We start from the raw sequence: 6287 nt of genomic DNA, 5'->3' as shown, positions 1-6287 counted from the left end.
ATGCATTTACCGCTAAGCTAACACGGCGGATTTCACTGTACGATTCAACTACGCGACACGTCTAAACAAACGGCCATGCGCTAAATACAGGCACATTACTATTGCGTCTTTATTGAGCGGCCGTGATATTGCACGCGAATGCGAAAGTACGTGACTTACTTGACTCGACGCACCGCAGTTATTCACGCTTGTCGTCTGTCCTCCTCGTACCACCTCTCCGGAATTCTGTAGAACTTCACGGGCGGCTTTCAACTTTTCGAGGCTCTTGTGGCAATCAACAACACAGCAGTATTGCGTGCCACCTTTCCTGGTTGATGAGGTCGCGCTCGCCGTCACGAAAACAACGCACGCGGTCGCTCGCGCCGTAGAGAACACGGGCGCGCGCTGGCCCGGCGGCGACCTTCGACACTTCCATGCTTCCGCCAGGGGAGTGGGCGGCGCTGGTGCCGCGCGGGCAAGCTTTAGGTTGCCTCGTCTATTAAAGTGCAGGAAATAATGCCCAGGAATGGGGGAATGCTCGGAAATAAGTAGTTTTCATATTTTATGGTAATGTTTGGGATAAGTCGGATGTTTTCTACGCCATGTATGTACAAACAAATTGCTTTTGTTTCTAATGCCACCCATTCACCGTTTTCGCACGTTTCGCCTATACACGCAGTATTTCTATGTCTAACTACCACAATGACATGCTTGTAATTTACTTTATTTCAGCTGATACCGTCCGGTGGAGCTTCGTACGGGAACTACTGCTTACCTGGGGCCACAACGTTGGATGAATGCACCAAAAAACGGACCGAGTATTTATATAGAGCAAAATAAACATTTACTCATTTGACAAGGCGGCTTCGTCTACTTTGTGAAATTCCACGTGGCACAGATTCGATGGGGCTTGTTAGATCGTTCGCAATAATTTTTCCCAAATAATAAAACGAATCCGAACCAATACCACGCGCGGTTGAGCAATAAGAAAAATAAAGCCAATAAGCGCAGCCCGCATAACGCGTGCGAGCTGGCATTCAAAACGCGCACGTCTTATACCGAAACCGGAAGTGTGGTTCAGGTATTGATAACGACCACTTGGCGCGCTGCAGTCAATTCGGCCGCTGGGCTCTATGGGAGTGTCCGATCTTGTCGAATTCCTTTATCTGTGTTCACGGTGTAAGAAAAAAGGTGCTCCGACGGCGCGCCCGCGCTTGGGCGAGAGAGCGGCCACTTCGTGTGACCGGAAGTGAGCGCCGCCGCTAGGGGCAGCACATGTTTAGGAGGCCTTGCAGCAGCGGCACAAGAGTGAATAATTTACGACCTCCGTCAGCATTTAAACACCCATACTTAAACATGTGCAAATTTTTGTTATTCAGACGCCAAATCCTGAGCAGGTAGAAGGTTTCATGCCACTTACTGTTAAAATACCGGCATTTCTAACACGAGAGAGCCGCGTCGTCTGCTCGAGCAGACAGCGCGCTGCGCTGCCGCTGCTCGCCGCATCGGAGTCAATCCGAATGCCGGCAGAAATATAAAGGGACGTTCCTCCAACCAAATAGAGTCGTTTTTAGCAGGCTAACGACATATATGCATCGAAATAAAGCGCCTCTGCCGCGCGTGCCCATAAAAGCGCCAGCAAAGCGAGCGAAAAGTGGCCCCCAGGACAGGTGCTGCCCCTTGCGGCAGCGGCGTGCGTAGAGTCACACTAAGTGGCCGCGCCTCGCGCCGCCATCGGATCACCTATCTTCTTCCACTGTGTCTGTGTTCTTACGAAAGAGGCCGGATACAAGATACCCGTTACAGAAAACTAGGATAAACTTGTAAAAGCTTCGCGTTAACCATCGGAATAATATAAAACCTCGAGAGATACTGCCTGGAATGAACGAAGAAGCTCAGCGAACACGAAGCATTAGCCACTTGCTTTTACAAAAGCCTTGTTTTTATTTGCCTGGTGTTTTTGCACCGTCCTATCTTGACAATCCGTATTTGACAGCTTGTCGGTTTTAGCGAGGCATATCAGGTCATGCACCGGGGAGCAGTAGACGAACTTCATTCCCTGACCTCGCGGTCATTCTCTTGTTGCTGCTCTGATAATATGTTTGGCCGACCTGGCCAGTAAGATTAGAAATCTCGGGGCAGAAGCGCGAGTGCACTTGTCAGTTCGGGCTTACTCGTGAACTTCCAACCAGTAGCATTACGAGCGGGCTGCCCAATTACATCTCGGCAAGTCTTATTTTGACGTTATCGCCGCTAAGGTTTTCGAGAAAGTTCCGTGAGTACAGTGTGCATAATAGCTAGGAAAAACTGATTTGAAACGCTTCGTCTTGTCTCGTTCATTCTCATCTTCATCTTGTATACTGTTCTTTTCTGTAAGGTTGTGTTTCTTTCTGTCGTTTGATTTAAGTGACCCCAGGTGCTCTATAAGATCTATTACGTTCTGTAACCCGTCCAAAAATTACTTTTTTAGCTATTGGAATTCAGTACGAAAATTGAGCGACTCGATGAACCAGAAATTTTTATAGAAGAACCTATCATCAACCACGGGCTATGGATAAATGTGATCAAGACCTTTTTTTTTTCTCTTGCACTTAATGATAACGTGAATGGGAAGCTTATCATTCACCCAAATATAAACGAAGCTAATAAGAAAACCCGTACTGGTTTCTCTGAAAGAAAACTGCGCCATTGACGAAAGATTAGTCCTGCTCTGAGTAACACGCCCGGGACCAACGGCCCCCTGTGGTGCGAGAATTACGTGCGTAATTCCTCTGCTAGTACTAGCATGGCATCCGTGAGTTCGTTATAATCGCTCGTTGGAAGGGAGGTCGCATATTGCATTATTGTTGTGTGTACCGTATTGAATCTAGCAATAACAAATTCTCTCGACAGTTTATTAGGTAAATTTGCCGTGATATTTTTATCCATGCCGGTCCATGCATGTAGTGTGCTTTATATTCCACTCTCCACGCGTGTAAGCCTTGATAATTCTAATATGGGCTAGTCGGTATGGATACATCGTGGTGCCTTAAGCGCAAGCAGAACACAATAGGAAGAGGAAATACAGTGGTTCTACTCGCAACTTAAAAACTTCGATAAAACTCACAATTTATTACCTCCAAACATCCCCCACCCAAGTTATGCATGCGCAAGAAGACCGGCGAAACTATGAAATTATATATGGCAGCGCAGCTGTGGAAAAAGAAGCCGCGTTCTTCCGATCAGCGCTTGCCCTTCAATGTGGCATCAATCACAAAGACACGTACGAACGTACCATGCAGGTCGCGTGTTGTTTTTTCGATACCAACTCGTGTGACTGCTGCTTTGGGCTGCAGAGGCTTAGGTGCATGAATACTATATTCAGAAAACATTCTCACGATGTCAATGAGCAAGCCAGAAGTCACTTGGCTGATCATTCCGGGAGCTGTGGATATTTGTCACAGGTTAAACATTATACATATCTTGTTCCGGAACAGTAGTAAGGTTAGGCGAGAAGTTATGGAAGCATGTCATATGTTCGAGGACTCGGATGAGTCTGTCAGCTGTTCGTCACTTACACTGTCCGTTAAGGATATAGACCTTTTGGAAAGCGCAAGCTCAATATTGCCATCTGCATCTTGCTTATTTAGGTTTCTGGCTTATGTATGAGTCGGGTGAGTGTAGTTTGTATCTACTAATTTATGTACATTTAATGGAGTCTTTCAGTTATGAGTAGCGGCATTGTCCGTGTTCTTCCTATTGGTTTCTCGTTGGCGCCTAAGACGCCACGTACGCGCTGACCCGCGGACTTAGCCCACTGGCTACGGCGCTGCGCTGCTGAGTTCTAGGTCGCAGGTTCTCACCTGACCACGGCGGCCGCGTTTCTAACGGGGCTAAATGCAAACGCGCTTGCGTACTTAGATTTAGGTGCACGCTAAAGGTGCCCATTTAGTCAAAATCAGTTGGAGACCTCCACTGCGGCGTACCTCATAATGAGATTGTTGTTTTTGTGCATAAAACCCGTGAATTTATTTACCTGTATTTTAGGACACTACGTGTAGAATTTATCGTCTTTGTGGAACTTCCAATGATTGGATCGATGTTCCTCCTCTCTTTTCGTCATTCTTCGATACTCTCAAGAAACAATTAGGATTATTGTGAGATCACTACGCGGTGAGTCTTAATCTGAACGAGTGAATAAAGTCAGTGTTTATTTTCACATAGCTGGCTCAATGCCTAACATAAGTTTGGCGACAAAGCACCATACACCAAAATAACGCCGGTATTTACGAATTACGAATAGAATCACCCATAAAGGTAATTCAGTTGTATGCTATTATTAGAAAGCTTTGCGCACAAAGCAAGGCATAACTTTTTTACGATAATAAAGATAGTCGCTACATATATGCTTTATTGATTGTGCTACTTTAAATTGTTTCGCTAGACTGAAGGCAAGCATTGATAAATCTGTTCAGATTCCCAAGTGACAAATTTAAGTGGCGCAGTTTTCTTACGATTAGTATCTTTGATTGGCTCCAAAAATGACTAGTATTTTTTTAATATGTTGCAGCTGGTGCACTGCTTTGAAGCAACAATGAATCTCGAGTCCTACAAACACGTCGATGGCGTGTCGCTTCACGAATGGTTCCACGAGGACATAATACGCTCCGCGCTGTCTTACAAGCCCCGCTCCGACGACGTTTTCATTGTGACGTACCCGAAGTCCGGAACAACATGGACGCAATACGTGATCCTCAGTATTCTTGGCGGAGGCGAGCCGCCGAGAACCTTCGTCGACTTCATGTTGAGCTCCCCGTATTTGGAGCTCTTGGGTGTCGAGGGTGTCGAGAGAATGCCCAGACCGGGCCTGGTGAAGACTCACCTGCCGTTTCACAAGGCACCCTACTCACCGGAAGCGAAATACATTTGCGTCGCCAGGAACCTCTACGACGTTTGCGTGTCGTACTACTACCACACACGGGCCCTTACACCAAAGAGAGTGAGAGGACGTTTCATTTTCCAGATTTCACGAAATGTTCACAGAGGGCAGGCTGTCGTACGGTGACTACTTCGACCATCTGCTATCCTGGTACGAACACCGCGACCGTCATAATGTGCTGTTTTTCACGTACGAACAGATGAAAAAGGATCCCAGGTTATGGGTCGTGAAGATAGCAGAATTTCTCGGAGAAAAATATGCGGACATGCTCAAAGATCACCCTGAAATGCTTGACAAAGTTCTGGAGGCTACGAGCCTAAGCAACATGAAGGGCGTCTTCAACGAGAAGCTGACCACGTCGTCGCTGGACCTTCTGAGCCTGCCACCAGACAAGGCTCTGAAGTCATTGCAAGTCTACCAAGACATCTGGCCACAAATGGGAGAGATGCATGGGTATGAAGGTTTTGTCCGTAAAGGTGTTATTGGTGACTGGAAGGAACACTTCACACCGGAGCTCATAGAGAAAACGAAGGCGTGGATCAAGAGAAAGTCTACAGGGTCCGATGTTATGCAGCTTTGGAAGGACATTGAGCTGCCTTAGTTTATTATATACATTGAGAAAATTATAAGTAAATTCGATGTTCGGCTGCCGCATGAAAATCGTACACTGAGTTGAAAATTAACTTTTGAGTGCTTCGACTTTTGACTATGCAACACATATTACATAAAATACGTAATGCTGCTACGGTTTCGTTTTCGTTTCTTTGCCAGTACTTCCTAATCTGATATACCATATTGGCACACCCTTGTATGCAATCAGGAACTCTTTCGTGATCAATTTGTAAAAAGATATAGTGTGTCCAGGAAACAAATGTTATGTGGTACATCAAATGCTGCTGCAAAGCGAAGCGCAACCGAAATAAGGAACAAGAGGAATACTTAGTGGCTATAGAGTAGCGCTCCTGAACTCGAGGTCTTGGGTTCGATGGCAGCCGTAGCGACCGCATTTCGATAGGGCGAAATGCAAAAACAATCGTGTACATAAGTTTAGGCGCCCCTTATAGAGCTCCACGCCATTAGAATTAATCCAGAGTCCCCCACAATGGCTTGCCTCATGCTCTTATCGTGGTTTAACCCAGAATTCAGTTCAATTAAGAATACTTGTGACGCCATAGATAACGCTACATCCAATTACTTTCACAGCGTCACAAGTATACGAGTTCAGGTGACGTCGCATACGCATGTTTACTTCATCGTCCGAGTAAACATCGCACTAATACTTACCAGAGCACTAATATTTAGCATGTGAAGTAACCACATATCAGTTGCCCACTCGTACTACACAATCCTTGTATCTGACGCTGAATCAATATTCCTGGAATATCACCAG

At 46.1% G+C, this 6287-nt stretch overlaps 1 pseudogene; it reads left to right on the top strand.

Annotated features, from left to right (window-relative positions):
• Positions 1 to 2128: 2128 nt before the first annotated feature.
• On the top strand, positions 2129 to 5737 carry LOC119459576 (sulfotransferase 1E1-like; annotated as a pseudogene).
• Positions 5738 to 6287: the final 550 nt, after the last annotated feature.

Source organism: Dermacentor silvarum, chromosome 7 (genome assembly GCF_013339745.2).
Source record: "Dermacentor silvarum isolate Dsil-2018 chromosome 7, BIME_Dsil_1.4, whole genome shotgun sequence".
Taxonomy (NCBI): Eukaryota; Metazoa; Arthropoda; class Arachnida; order Ixodida; family Ixodidae; genus Dermacentor; species Dermacentor silvarum.
This window is presented reverse-complemented; position numbering and strand designations above follow the sequence as displayed.